Source organism: Pinus tabuliformis, chromosome 7 (assembly GCF_031772625.1).
Source record: "Pinus tabuliformis cultivar Carrire ecotype Pingquan chromosome 7, CPIR1, whole genome shotgun sequence".
NCBI classification, from domain to species: domain Eukaryota; kingdom Viridiplantae; phylum Streptophyta; class Pinopsida; order Pinales; family Pinaceae; genus Pinus; species Pinus tabuliformis.
Genome location: NC_142293.1, coordinates 1,482,456 through 1,498,672, shown reverse-complemented (window position 1 = coordinate 1,498,672; position 16,217 = coordinate 1,482,456). Strand labels below are relative to the sequence as shown.

Sequence of the window (16,217 nt, the reverse complement as noted above, 5' to 3'; positions counted from 1 at the left end):
ATGTGCTTAGTTAACCTTTTTCTTACTTCGTTGTTTTATAGATTTTATTTTGTTTTGGGGTTTTGTTTTTGTTGGTTTCCTAAAGTGTCTAATGCAAACGGAAATCATATTCTAAGGTCTTAAGAATACTTTTAAAGGACAAGTATGGATGTAGATTTCAAGACAAAGTCATGTCCCTAATGGTAACTTCCAAAACTTAGCACTTCAAAAGATCTTAAAACATGTTATTGATGGAATTAGTACTTAAACAAAAGTGTAAATATGCAGCTACTTCAATCAAAATAGAATGAAACAACCAAACAATGAGCTAGTGACTATGAAACCCAGTATCCTTGCTGCTGTATAAAAAGAAAACTGAACTTAAAGCAATTCAAAAACTGTAAGCAAAGTAAACTAAATCATATTACATCAACTCATATTCTGACCCCTCACCATTCGACTCGCTCTGGCTATAGGAGGTAATCATAAACAAATTGAGTAATCTGATATCTAAATTGCATAAAATGAAACTAAGATCAAACTACGCATTCATACTTCAATCCCTCACCAGTAGTCATGCTCTGGCTATAGGAGGTAACTGAAAATGACATGAGTAATCTAATCACTAACTTGTAGAAAAATAAACTAATATCAAACTACGCATTCATACTTCAATCCCTCACCAGCAATCCCACTCTGGCTATAGGAGGTAACTGAAAATGACATGAGCAATTCAATAACTAACTTGCAGAAAAATAAACTAATATCAAACTACGCATTCATACTTCAATCCCTCACCAGTAGTCCCGCTCTGGCTATAGGAGGTAACTGAAAATGACATGAGTAGTCTAATATCTATCTTGCAGAAAAGTAAATGAACAAAACAAAACTGAAAAAAATAAACAGTGCTGGAATTAGAACTAAGAAAATAAATCAGCAGAAGGACAAGATAATTCCATCATGTCATTAGTCATTAAAAAGCTATGTGCATTACTAATCTACAATCAACCGGTTGAACACACTTGCATGAATGAAAAATCTAATCTATCAAACTTGAAAGCAATCAAATGACATAATGAAATCAAAGCAAAATTTACAAAATGAAATCTACTCTACCTTACATTCTAATATGCTCCATGACATCTACTTCACATCTCCCTCCATGTTGAGAACATCAAAGCTTTATTCAAATTCTTCAAAATTACAAAGTACAACAAAGCTCTCCAAAGCTTTCAAGAGCCATCAAGGAAGAACTACAAACTCCAAGCTAAAGAACTCTAAATTGAGACTTAAGAACTAACAAATGAAGGAGAGAGATCTCCTATTTATACAAAAAGATGAGAAGCCATCTCATTAATGAGAGTCCATGAATCTCTCCCTCTACCTCTAGAGTCCTAATCAAAATAGGAACTGATAAGACACCTGTCTTCTTAGAGTTACAATATACTTAGGAGATGTGACACATATCCTCATGATCCCATGATTCTTTCCACTAAAATTCGAATTTGGCCTTAGAGTGCCACATAAGGGTCTTCTAGAAGCCTTCTTTCAACCTACACATGTCAACAATCTCAACCCATTTATTAGATATAAGCATATGCACATTATTTTCTAATTTTTAACCACAAGTTCACTTAAAAGGCTTAGAATTAATAAATATTGGAAAAACATAAATATGGCCCAATGATAATGAAAGTGGGATGAATGTGGTGACATAGTAGTGAAATGGAGGTGATATAATGGACATAATAGTGAAAGTGTAATGGAAATGAATGACATTTTCAAGACTCAACAGGATCCCTTATATGTATTGATATTAATTAAATGAAAAGCATATTTTGAAGGTGTTGATGGTGCTGGACCCATCAACATTCAAGGGGATCTCCCCGGTAAGAAGTTCCAACTAGACCTTAGACCGTTTGGCGTAGGAGTCCCAACAGTGGGTGGTAATGTAGTGCCTTGACCATGGTAGTGCGCAAAGATAAGTATGATGACTTTGGGTGGAAGCAAGTGTGTTACCTTGCAACGAATCAAGTGAGATGCATGGGGGTTCTAACATATGGAGGGGAAAAGGAAGTGTGCCCCTTAGAAGCCTGTAATATTATGGAGTTTGAAAGGAACACACGAGTGGAATGACATCACAGACTAAGATGAAGAATAGTCCACAAGTTAAAGTGATGGGTTAATCCAACAACACACATTCAACAAGATTCATACAATTTCATACAAATTAGTTCATAAGAAAATGCGTAAGTTAAATAACATACATTGCTAAAGAAACCAGAATAGTCAACTACAATAACAACATATGCATGAAAGCATGTTGGATCTGTTATTATTATTATAAGTGAAAGTTTCATCCATACATACACCATTGACAACCACTAGCCCCAATAGTTGAACATTACAGTCAAGAACACCTGCTCCTCCAAAGAAGTATACTCGCTCTACACTGTGGAGAAGCCAAAGGTCGTCACAATACTCCCAAGCCTTTTATAAGCCTAAGCCTAGCCAAAAGCTTGGCTCCCAAAAGCCCATTCTATGAGTTATGAGGTTCTATTTATAACAAAGGGTGGGGACCCTTGACATTCCCATTTGTGACTCTTTGACTACCCTCATGAATCTTCAACTTCTTTGCTGATAAATCATTACATTACATAGTGATTGTTCACATTCCACTAATGACACTTGGAATTTCACTTACAACATATTTACAAATAATATACATTTTCCACATGTACCCATGTGAGACAAAATAGGCTAGAGACAACCTAACAAGACAAAACACTATGACTCCGAATTTTAGGGAAAGACCAACTCGAAAACCTCCACTTGATGCTTCTCGGCCACGTATTGATGTTAAGCTTGGAACTGTGCGATGATGTCCCCAAACTTCTTGATGGTGTTTTTCTGATAATAGACTCTTTCCTCCATAACTTCTGGGTATATGGTCTTGGAACCTGTGTCCAACTCATCCTAAAGCATGTGCAACATGGTGTTGACCATGACAGGACCACTAATGTACTTCTGCATGTTTTGTGTGCTTAGCTCCAAGTCATCCTTGGTGGCCTCTCGCCTTAGCTGCTCCATGTACCTATCGATCTCTAGCCAGACTTGGTTCTTGTGCTTAGCTTCAGTGAGGGAACCAATTGACGGGATCCTATGCATTCTTACCATGACATCCAAACTCTTATACAACCATGCATATGAAGCATGTATGCTGTTGACGAATGGGACGAGCTACTCATAGTTCTAGATCAACATCTAGGCCTTTGCTTTGTCTATCTCTGCTTGTGGCTTCATCATCTTCAGCAAGTAAAGTAGGGCCCCTTTGTACCGCATTGTCCACTCTTTCACATGGGCTATGCCAAAATGTATGTCCCTGAGATTTTGAACAAACTTCTTGCTCCATTGTTGTAAGCCATGCACATGGACAAATTATTTATGCACAGTGATGAATCCGTCATAGAGCTTTTGTATGGTAGTCTTAAGTGTTGATACTTCAACAAGTATCTCTTTCTTGATCTATGCCATTGCGGAAACTATACTCTGCTCTCTGGATTTTTCTTCTTCTTTCATGGATGCCTACAAGTTCTTTACCATTTGTTCATTCTTGGCTAATAGGAACTTAACATTTGAGCTCGTGGCTCCTGCATAGTCCAAGGTGGCATTGGCAATGGCAAGTGGATGCTTTCTAACATCTAACACTATCAACCTTTCCTTTATGAATGCAGGTGATGCATGATCATCCAAAAAGTGCTTTCTTCGTGCCTATATAATCTTCTTCTGCAACTCATCAAATGATAGATTGTATACATCCATCACCAGATCATTATCAAGGAGAACAACCTCTCCTGCTTGCTCGAGATTATTTCTGACACTGGAGGTGGTGGAGATTGAGAGGTGACCTCGGGTGCTTTCGACATGAGGTCAGTGTCTTGATCTTGTGGCTCGTGCCTAAGCTCCATGTCCATCACTTCGATCAATTGCTCAATCTGCTGAGAAAGTTCTCGATCCTACATCTGTTCACCATCTTCTTCGATTGCCGTCTATTCTGAATCCTCAACCTATATGGGCTTTGTTTGCTCTGTCATTGCACCTTGCCTTCCCTCTTCCTCCTATTTCTACTTCTATTGCCTCTCTCGCCTTCTCAACTCTTTATCTTCCTTTAACTTCTTCTCCATTTCTTGCAACTTTCATTATGCTTCCTCCAGGATTTTCTTTTCTCTCTTCCTTCGTTGTGCTCTCTTTAGCCGCTACTCTCTCTTTTCCTCCACTGCCAAAGCTGCTTTCTCCGAGATAGGATTTTCTCTCATCTTGTAGCTTTATTCTACCTCCGGGTTCTCAGTAATATTCCTCTTTCCCTTGTCCTGTGTTGGCTTGCTACTTATTGTTGTTGTTGTTGTTGCTTCCTGCATTGCTGCTGCCTACAGAGTATCTTTCCAAATTGTGGCTATACTGACCGACTCGTGGAGCTTGGAGTCATTATAACAATACCTCCAAGGGTCCTCCTCATGCCAATGAAATGTCCTGTGGATCCATGGATAGTACACCTTCGCATAGTGGTTCTTGCAAACACTGTGGGGATCATACAAATTAAAGTCTTTGGTGCCTAACTCAAACTTTACTATTTTCTTAGCTTCGATATCCTCATCCTTCAAGCTCTTAATCTCGTACAATCCCATCTATAAAGAAAGAGCGGGCCATGGTGCCTTCTTCCTCCTATGCAACCCTACTGATAACCCTGTGGAGATATGATATGAGACCTCTTGCATGACCAACTTGGCCTTGGCATACCTTGATAGAACATGTGGAGGCTTCTCTCCGCCAAAAATCCTAATGAAGGTGCCACCGGGTGAGGCATACCAATTTTCAATGTGAAGTATTGCCTCCATCGCCTCTTGGGACATGCAAGGTGGATCCTGCTCAAAGATCAACTTGTACAATGGGATGATGAAATGGTCAATCAACCTCGCCATAACTCCTCAGTAGCTACAGTCGGAAAGAAACTTGCAATAAATGTTGATGATAGTCTCTTTCAATGTCCATGTCTAGCTCATACCAGGAAACTAATGCTCGACACATATTGCATCACATAAATACGCGGACATGTAGAATCCCGTTTGCTCATCCTTGGGTGGATTTCGGGTGTTAGTCACATGGAATTTCAACTGAAGAGCCAACAAATCCGACCAGTTGAATGGCCTTCCATCATTCACCAACTAGTCCAACACAACCACCCAACCTTCAGGAAAGGTCTCTGTGCTCTCTTGACCATATAATCGACATGCAAATATGATCAAGAACTGGTAGGCCTTCTTAAGAGACTTTGTCTTGTAAACATGATTGGGTGTCATTCTGAACTTTGACGACTCTTTCACCCAGTGCTTGACAATATCTCTAGTGTTCACAAAGCTATGGGTGGCATAGAAAAGTGTGTCCATGCGGTTCACAGACTGAGGTAAATGATACATCTACGGATAGTTTCGCGTCCTAAAGGTGACAAGATATACCCCACTGGCACTGCTCAATGTCATAGCCTTTGGATCTGTGTATGATACAATCCAGCGGATGATGTCTGCACATGGGAAGGCAGGGTACCTGCATGCAACCTTGTATAAGCCTGATTGCTGGATATTGATATAAACCTATCGATCCTCTAAGTATTCCTTGAATTCCTCTGCAAAGGTATCCTTGATTTGCTTCCATGTCAACTTCATGCCCTTCTCGATGAACAATTGAGTGTCTGCATAAACTAGCAAGTTCACTAACACCTGCTCAACTGCTTCCCCAATACTACTCTCGACAGTATCCTTTGATGCAACTCTCTTGGAGGCCATGTTAACTATTACTACTAGAGAGTTTCTCAACAACTGTTGTACCTGGAGACATAGAGGACACTAATGGAATGAAAATGTTAGCTTGAAACCAAAGGAACTTGAAGAACAAACCAAGAAACAAACTGAGCAAACACTGGGAGGGATTTCATAATCCTAGTTCACAGAGGTATCTGGATACCTGCTGGAACTACGGATTGCACAGTCCCAACAGTTAGTGGGGAGGTCTTGCTGACTGGAAATGCGCAATGCGCAGTTCAGTCTGGGCATAGGACAAGAGAGACTGCGAATTGCGTAGTCTCAGTGACCAAGGCTTGGGGATGGCTCCTGGAACTGTGCAGTGCACAGTTGGAGCCAGGCCTGGGTAGCCTCTGTGCAATTCTAGATGCCAAGACTGAGGCCTTGAGCTCCAGAAATGTGTAGTGCATGCCGGGAAAATGAGATCCGGGCCAAGGAAGCCCAAATCTGCCCAAGGGGAGTGTGAAATCGAATAAATATGAAGGATAGTGTGATGTTGAATGCAGATCTAAGTGAATGATGATGCATGCAAGTGAAAAAAGTGTAGGAATCAATTAAACTGAAGGAAAACAAAGCATGTGGAGAGAGTCGCCGCAATGACGATCGTTAGTGCAAAAACTGGGTGATGCATGCGACACTTGGGAAAGGCAATGAAAAACTTAAAACAACGCTTCTAAAAGGTAGAAAAAGTTAAAATTCCAGCGATCATTCAACAAAATGAGTGAAACAACACTCTCACAAGCTAAAGAAACAAAAGCGTCCTAAGGTTCCTTGATCTCCTAGAGAATGCTAGAGCTCCAAGATTGAACGTGCAAATGAGATATGGCAGCATCAATTAAATATATTTGGTTGATTTAGGGTTTATGACACGAAGGCCGAAAATCAAGGAAAAAGCGACACTTGGCGGTAGTTTCCAAATTAACTCAAGTGCCTCCTTCGGACTGCTAAAAAATGATCCCTATTTTCTAGGGATGCTTTTGCTCTTTTTTCTTTTTTCTTTTTCGAGAAAAATTTGCCATGCATTGCCTAGAGAGATTGCGCAGTTCTGAGAAGGACTGGACAACTCACTGACTCATGCACTTAGCAACTTCTAAGGAAGAAGCTTCTGCGCAATTTCTGGGCTGAGTGGCTTTGGGATGCCTCTCATGATCTACGTAGTTTCCTAGCTGAAGGCTGATTGTCAACTGGATCTGCGCAATTTTGGAGCTGAAGGCTCATTATTAGCTTGGATTGCGTAATGCCCGAGAGCAAGGCTAGTTTCCCTCAAGGATTTTGCAGTTCACTAAGGCACGCTCATAACCGGGTGAAAACCAAGTCAAGAGATCGGCTTATGGTTTAGACAGTAAACCAAGTAAGAACACAAGCCATAATGCAAAGGATGAAGCTCAATCAAAGCACAAGTACCTGGGTCAATGCGAGATGAGACGCTGTGATTTAGGAGGGAGGCTCCAAAACGAAGCATAGGAAAATTTTTGGAGGGTGGTTGTATCCGCTACAACATTGGTGACACACTGGTAGAACTCCAACTCTCTGTATGGAACTTGTCTCGTGTAAAGTGAGTCTAACTCTTTCAAAACTATTGTTATATTCTTTTATTGTCATAGCTTTTCACTAGCTTGAGTTAAATATGTAATCCCTACCAATATATTTATCGACGGCACACATACCAAGCCAAGTCAGCTAATTTGTTTTGATTGGGGATGAGGGGTATATAAATTCGCAGTTAATATAGGTTGTCAGAGTTTTAGTTTCATCCTTGGTGTTGCTCCACTACCAACAGGCCTGCACAGTACCCCGACGAAGTCACTTCAGGAACAAAAGCATTGCTCCACTGCCAACGAGCCTCGACACTACCCCAACGGAGTTACTTACTTCACCTCTCTACGCAGGAAGCATTTATCTTCTTTCACCTTTATTTTATTTTTTTCATTTGATTTTTTTCATTTTTCAAAGAACTGTGCATAAGCACTTATTTATTTCACGAGGTGGGAGAGGGATCCAGGCTTCTTGAGAGCAGAAGAGGTTGTCCCTTCAGAGAAGGATGTTTATATATACCTATGACATACTTGTTAAGGTTTTCCCCCTCAACTTACTCTACTTGACTAAGTTGACAAGGGTTAATTGAATATAGAAAACCGATTAGATTAGGTGGTACTAGTTAAGTGTGGAAGCATTGTGATTTCACCATGATTCTCTCTGAAAGGAATGAATTTTCCATCAGGGTATTATCAACTAGAAGAAATGCAAGATCCTCATAAGGAGAGGGAATAGACATATAACCAAGTGTTGATAGTTGTACAAGTCCTCTTGGGTTTCACCTTGCTTGTCTCAAGAAGCCAAATGCAGTTTCATGCGGAAACTAATCCTACGGGTGCACAAGCACACAAGAAAAGGAAATAAGCAAGATGAATCAAAACAGAGTAAGAAAAAACAAAACAAAACAATAAATAAAACACTACTCCTACTCCTAAGCTAAGCAAAGCATGGGCCAACTCACGTGAAGTGATATTTCCAGTGTAGCTACCGGCGCATTAGTTGACCCATGTAGGCGACAACATGATTGATGAGCAAGATATTCAAGCAAACCAATAGATAAGAAAGATAAGACAATGCAAACCAAATCATTCAAAGTTTGAATGCATCCACAGCAAAGAAAAGGTTGAAAGAACATGAAAGGCACTTTGTAGATGTATCATGGTGTTTTGTCACATTGCGGGTGGAATACAAGCATGTACACTCCTTTGAACTTGGCAAATGAGCAAACATGAAGAAATAAGAAATTTTTTGTTTCGCAACAGTGCTTGCTATGTATGACTCCTCCAATGCATGATAAACATGATCGTATGATTCTGGTGGAGGATGCGATAACTATGAATTGGATTGGTTTTCAATGTGAACAAGAGAGTGATGAGAAGCATGGGGAGATTCAACAGATTTCTGATTGGAAGTGGAACTGACCTCAAGGCTACGAGACCCTGACATAACCATCATCTCAGACTGAAGTTCCTCGACAAATTGAGGAGTTTCTACTTCATCAAAATATGGATCATCAAAGACCGATGGCTTAGAAAGATCAAAAGTAGGTGAATTAGAATCGTGATCGAATGAGCGAGTGAAAAGTGGAGAAATTTTCACTGTAGATCAACAGATTATGAAATATACTAAAACACAATACAAGATCTACTTATACAACACTTTGCGGAAGCTTAATCAATTTGAGCACGATCAATGAGAACACATATAACTGAGAATGAGAAGCAATCACACATAACACAAAAGAAATAACCCGGGTAAAGCCTCAGCCTAAAACCCCAATCTCTGTATTATCATACAAGTTGAAAATAGTCACAGAATTACACAAAGCCTTAGCTTGGAATCCAACCAGCTCTCAGTATAATCCCTTCGTTGCTCATAGACAGTCAAAGGCGTTTCACAAACCTTCTCCTCTGCCCTCCAAGCCTCCTATTTCCTTGCGCAGTTTTTCTTGGGGTCCAGTGCTTCCACACATGTGAATTCCCACCTCACATTGCTCACTTGGCCCAGTAGTAACTGCACAATCCTGAAGGAGATAAATCCTTCTGCATAGATGAGTTTCCTTTATAGGAAAAATCCATCCAACTGATAGTACACTGTCCCTCCTCTGATCTCAACTGGGTCTTTCTCTGAACTGACATGCATGAGTTATTTATGAGAGAATATTTAGTTATCTGGAGAGCAACAATTACATGCATGCAAGCATTAACTAACTGAACTCACAATTAATTCAAAAAATTGTTTGAATTAATCTAACTGGACTTGACTCAGTTAACTGAGCCAACTAATTACAACTCATCCTTATCTCTTTAACTGATGGATAAATTCCTCAATTAATGGAGAAACTGTTGCATGTCCCCACATAGACTTCATGTTTGATTTTCCTTAACTAATTAACTCAAGATGAATTAATTAATTATTTTACAAACAGCTGCTAAGATCAAATTCGAATTTTACTTCACTATTTTAGTTCAGGGACTAACTAAAATAGGAATCTATCCTGAACTGCTAAAAATAGCAATGTTATTTTTAGCACTTCCATTTTTCATTCCTTGTTGCTCAGTCCAGCACTGGTACCTAAACTGCTATTTATAGTAGTGCTATTTTTAGCACTTCTATTTTTAGCATTTCTTGTTTCCATTTTCAACAAAAAGATCACGACAACCACGATTAGAAAATTCGAGATGAACAACGAAATCCTCATGGTCTAACGAATCATAAAGAGGGGGCAATGAAAAACAAGAATTTTCACCCTCTAAAATTTCAGAAATGTAAGATGATGGATTGGGTGGATTCGGGAAGAAAGATTTGTCCTCTCCATAATCGAATGAAACACTGACATCCCAAGTGTTCTGTGAATGATCGGAAGTGGAAATATCTGGAGATAAATTTTCACAAGAGGGAAAAGACATGGCAGAATCACAGAAGATGTCAGGATAAAGCAGACGAGGTGCGTACGGAAGCAGGTCATCCTCCACCGCAACTTCTTGTTCAAACTCACACACACACTCATAAAAAATGATAGCGGAGGTTGGATATTCAACACCAACTCTGTCCAAAACTTGATCCTCATGAACATCACATGTGGAATCCGGAACAGATGAACACAACACACCAAAATCAGGAAAATCAAAGGAACTAGTGGATGAAGGCTAATAAGATAAGACCATGTGACAACCATCAGGATTGCAGTCCAAATATAAGTAGAAATCCTGAGTAGGTGGGGTAGGAGGAGATGGTGACAGTTCAAGAGGTGGATTCACGACTTCTCCCACCTCGTCCCGCGGAGCTAGAGTTCTTTGATGAGAATGGGACTGAGGGTCACTTGGGATAGTAACCTCATCCATCTCAGATGTAGAGGCTCTAAGACTGAGGTATGTTTAGTTGATCAACTGATGGCAAAGATCACAAGTGTGAATTGTTGAGTATTCTTTCGTTGTGTGCGTGTGATTATTGTAGCCATGATTGTGCTTATACTATTGTCATATATTTGTATTTTTTTTCCTTTGTAAGAGATGTTAGAGAGGTGTATCCTTATGAATGTTGACAGTGAGGATTTACATGCTATTGATTGATAATATTTTATTCTAATTTGAGTTAATATTCTGAGTGAGATTGAGAAAGAGAGGATTTCATGTTGCGTGATTTTAGAGAGGGATTTGTATTGCAGTGAGTGGTTGATGTATTCAGTTGATTTTTTGTATTACCCAGTATGAAAATGTATGAAAGTGAGGCCCATTGAGTTTGAGGAGGTTGTAGCCTCCAGCGAGTGGTGGCATGCTGAGACAGGGGTAGTGGCTCCTTGTTGGTGGTGGTCAACTAAATGTTGTAAAAGAAATTAATTGATTAATAGAAGAAAGAGAAGCAAAGAAACAACAGAGGGGTGGGTTTTATCCCTTTGGGGTTTCCACCATATATCCTTGTGTCTTTTAAGTTTGCTTGATATGATGTATATGTTACTATTTATTATGGATTATTTGCTCATATATGTGTATAATAGGATGTATGGCGTTTGATTAATTGATTTGGTGAAAAATTTTTAAATTTGTACATTTGTTATCCCTACTGATTCACCCCCCTCTCAGTAGTGACCCAGTTTCCAACAAGGTAAACCTCGGGGGATCAAAAATAAAAACTGGGCAGTGAAGTGTCTAGGTAACAGTACCAGGAATTTTTCCTTGAGTCCATCTAGATCAAACTCCAATAGTAGAGTCGAATGGGTGTGAGGCCCCTTCGGGTGGACCCTCCTAGGCGTGTTACCAGGAATTTGGGAGCCCCATGCCCAAAAACGAAAACAAGAATGTACCCCACCCTCCCTAAATGGTTTATGGTGTAGGAACAAGAATTAAGGAATAAAGTAATAGCATAGAGAATTTTATGGTTTATGGTATGGGGCATGAGGTTTAAAATAATTGTCATGGAATTGGGAAAAAATAAATTATTTTAAATACAATTTCATGTGAAATTTTAAACATAAATATTAAAATTTAATTTGACTTGTAAAAGATTGATTTTTTTGGGATTTTTGTTTTTGTTATTATTTTAAATAAATAATATTTTTAAGTTATCTTTGTATTGCAATGAAAAATATTTATATCAATCTCGCAAAATTACTATCTTTGGCTTGCCATCTTGGAAATTAGACCAAAGGCGTAATATAGAGTGTCAAGAATTTGTAAAATTAGAGAAAAGTCCATGAAAAATAGGGACCAAAACCATTAGTTTCCGTACTCAGGGGGAGACTAGCACCAAGAGACAAAATTTGATCATTGAGTTGTTCAAAGGTATTTTCTTCCTTTTTTCTTGTGAACATCAATCCATACCAAGAAGTTGTTGGGAGTAAATGACATGGAGACAACAGATGTGATTCCTTGATTTATTAATGTACCTATTTATCTATTTAATATTATTTTTTACTTTTATTTTATATGAGTGTGTGTATTTTTTATTACTGTTATTTTAATTGTGGATCTAATAACTATGGGTTTGAGTAATAAAACAATGACCTAGTGAAGTAACATTGGACTCTAACCAAGAGACAATGTTTAGTGAAAATTTAGTTTAGGAAATGAGGGCAAGATAACTGAACAATGAATAAGCGAAGGTTTCCAAGGGTGAGGTCATTTATGTTATAATATGTACAATGTAGGATCAACCAACTCTAAATATAAAGTCAAAACTTTCTTCAAATTGGTGATCATATGTGTAGCCATAGGTCTATAATATTCCATCCTAAACCTCCTCAAGATCTCTACTTCATACTTCCCTTGAATAAGGAATATCTCACCTAACCTTTTCCATACCTATAACCCCAAGAAACAGTGTATCAACTTGATGTCATTCATCTCAAACTCTATGGCCAACTTTGTGTTGCAACCTGTTATGAGCCTCTCTGCACCTATGAGAAACAATTCACCCACGTACAACACCAACATGAGTGGATCATATCCAACAAGTATGAAGTACAAAGTGGGTTTTTCCTCACTCTTGGTGAAACCCTGCTCTATAAATACCCATCAATCCTGGAGTACCATAATATGGGTGCTTTCTTAAGTCAGTATAAGGCCTTCTTGAGCTTACACACATGACACTCCCTCTTATGTACCTCAAAGCCTTGATGAAACTCTATATGCACCTCATCCTCAATCATCTTAATAGGGAATGTTTTCTTCACATCCATATGATGTATACTCATGACTGAAGTAATAGATAGGGTTGCTTGAATGGAAGTATATTCGGCGACTGGAGCAAATGTCTCCTCATAGTCTACTCTTTGTTTCTGGGAAATCCCTCTTGCCACAAGCCTCACTTTGTACTTATCTATGCTACCATCAGCAACATGCTTGATCTTGAAGACCCACCTAGAAATTACCACTTACTTAGCCTCTAGTCTTGGCACTATATCCCATATATCATTCCTCATAATGGATTTATACTCCTCCATCATGGCATCCTATTAAACCTATTGGTTTTCTACCTACTAAAAATTGAATGACTTGGAATCAATAATGTTTCTCATAATTTCCACATACTTTGGAAACTTTTTTAAAAGGTCTACTCACCTTGAATGTGCTACTAGGAGCCTCTACATTCTCCTAAGCACCCTTTAATGTCTACTCGAACCATTGAGGTCTCCGACCAAAACTAATAAGAGGTGTTTTTGACTCTTCCTCCCCACCCGAGGTCTAATTGTTAAAATGGAACTAATGAATGCTTCTTATCCTTGAAAGCTTATTGTTCCTCATCCTCTATCACTGGAAGTGGTTCATGAGACTTCCTAGATGATAGGGCCTCCTCGGACTTCACATCCCTACTAATAATTGTCTTCTTCCATGTTATAATGAAGATCATGTATACCTTTGAAGTCTCATTGTACCCCACAAAAAGCCCTTCTCTCCTAAGGGCTACAATTTTATCCTCTTCCCCATAAGAACATGAATGTACACTATATAATAAAATATCCTCAAGTGTCCTATCTCTAGATTTACCCTTGTCCAAGAAAATGGCCTTATTAAGAAATATGCAAGTGACAACAATGTTTAGAAATTTTACAATAACTTTATGGGCACCTATACAAGTTGTATGGCCCTCTCATATTGCTACTACAACTGTATGGCCACAAATCTCATTGCATAGCCTACATGTATAGTCTTGTGTGTGCTATATCTTCTCATGTGCCTTGGTCCTACTCAATTTGGTTATAGGACATGTGTTGGGGATGACTCCTTGTTACAAAAATATCTCTTTCTTTTTTCTTTGACACATGGATGAAATTCCTTCTCCACCCAATCACTTTGATCTCATTCTCTCGAGTGTTCATTGTGTGTCTTTTCCTTTAACCTAGCCTTTTTTTTATAAGTTTGACTTATTAACTAAATCCTCAACCCTAATTTGTAAAGTGATTGATGGTTGAGCTTAGATATCAAGTTCACTTGTGATTGATGGTTGAGATTTATCTAATCCACTAATGCAAATAACCTATGCATTTCATTATATTAACTCACTTTTTTCTTATAAGAAGAAATTACTTTAACAATTAAAGTAACTTCTAAGGTTAAAGGACAATTAGACGACTTTCACACATCTTCACAGATAGACCTATGTGGAAGTACCTATCTAAGCTATAAAAACATAAACACTCCCTCATGCACCACACTTTACTCACTAAAGTGAATTCAAGTGAAATAAAATCCACACTCTCTCCAACTAAAGATGACTACCTAAAGTCTAATTAGGTTTCTTCCTCATGCAATCCCATGTGCCCTCTTTTGAAACGAAGATGATTGATCTAAATATGATTCAACTAGAGATGAATAATTAGAATACGATTACCCGAATGCGGGTGACATTCAATGTTATTTATGAGGAATGCAATGGACGGTGGCAAGAGGACGGGCCACTTGGCCGATGGCGTCTCTCCCCACACCACTCTGAGTCGATCTCTTGACAGGACGCAGGCTGCATTTAATGGAGGCTTGGATTGAGAAAGAGCTGTTAACTGCCCAGACATGGACTCCCCTCACCTCACTGTGTCTCCTTCTCCTCTGCTCCACTGCAAATGTTCGCCCCAAGCTACTAAACCTAGCTCACACACAGTTACTGGACGTCGCTGCTGGTTAGCTTGTTGTGTTGATTTTGGTAATGGGCATCATCATTCCCATTCCAGGTTTTGCCAGTTAACCACCGCCCAGCCGGTCCTTGTTCCCCTACTCAATTCGTCTGCCATCACTCCCTCTGATCGTTTAGCCAAGCATTCTGATATGGTTCGCCACCGCATGAGAAGCCGAAGAGGAGGGACTCGGGGAGGTAGTGCCCACCCCCAAACGAAGCCGAATCCTGAGCCTGTTGCCTCCTCTCCCTCCCCTGATCTTTATCCCCCCCATAGCTATGGTTTGGGAAGATATCCCAATACTCACAGTAGCCGAGGTTGTGCTCAGTCTCCGGGTGAGGGTTGCCGAGATTTCGTGGTTCACTCTACCAATTTCCCTTTGCCCCCTCACCCCACTCCCCACTTGACCCAGTTCAAATTTCATAGCACCCTGAACAGACCAGTGATTACTGCTACTATCACCATCCTTTTCACCAAAGACAATGAGCTGCCAGCCACCCAGGAGGAAAACTCTGAATTGTGGCAAGAGGAAGTTCACAGATGCAGAAAAGGCCAGGACACTAGAAAGATTCTGTCGGATGAAGGAAAAGTTGCTCTGCATGGCCAGACCATGGGTGGTGATCAGCATGCAGAGGGTGGTGGTTCGGGTGCCATGCACGTCCCAGGTGGAACAGAGATTGATGGGCCTGCTCTGAAGGCAGCTGCTGGCAGCCATGGTGTCACACAACTTGGGGGTGGGCCACATGGCGGAGCGTCGACAGAGGAGGCGGATGACTGGGCGTGTCCGATTGTAGAGGAGCCTATCCTGGACAAGGATGACTGGATGAAGGAAAACTTACTCTGCATGAACAGACCATGGGTGGCGGTCAGCAAGCTGAGGGTGGTAGTTCTGGTGCCACGCGCTTCCTAGGTGGCACAGGGATTGAAGGGCCAGCACTGAAGGCAACAACTAGCAGCCATGGGCCTCATGGGAGAGCGTTGACGGAGAAGGCAGATGACTGGGCGTGTCCGATTGTGGAGGAGCCCGTCTCGGACGAGCTCAAATGATTTTGCGTGGCTGCCAGGTGTCATTTGTTTGGTCTTTTTGATTTGTTAGCTCTACTGGTTTCTGTCTGCATCTTTTTTATGTCATGGTGAAACTTCTCTGGTTTTTGTTTTTTTCGGTCTTAAAGACTGATATCCCATTTGGTTTTTGTCTTTGCGGACTGGTTTCCCCAATGTTGGGGTAGTCAAGATAATCT

The 16,217-nt window shown here is 40.0% G+C and overlaps 1 pseudogene; it reads right to left on the bottom strand.

Annotated features, from left to right (window-relative positions):
- LOC149244845 (uncharacterized) overlaps positions 1-15,577 on the bottom strand; it is a 78,907-nt pseudogene extending 63,330 nt beyond the window's left edge.
- Between the last annotated feature and the right edge of the window lie 640 nt (positions 15,578-16,217).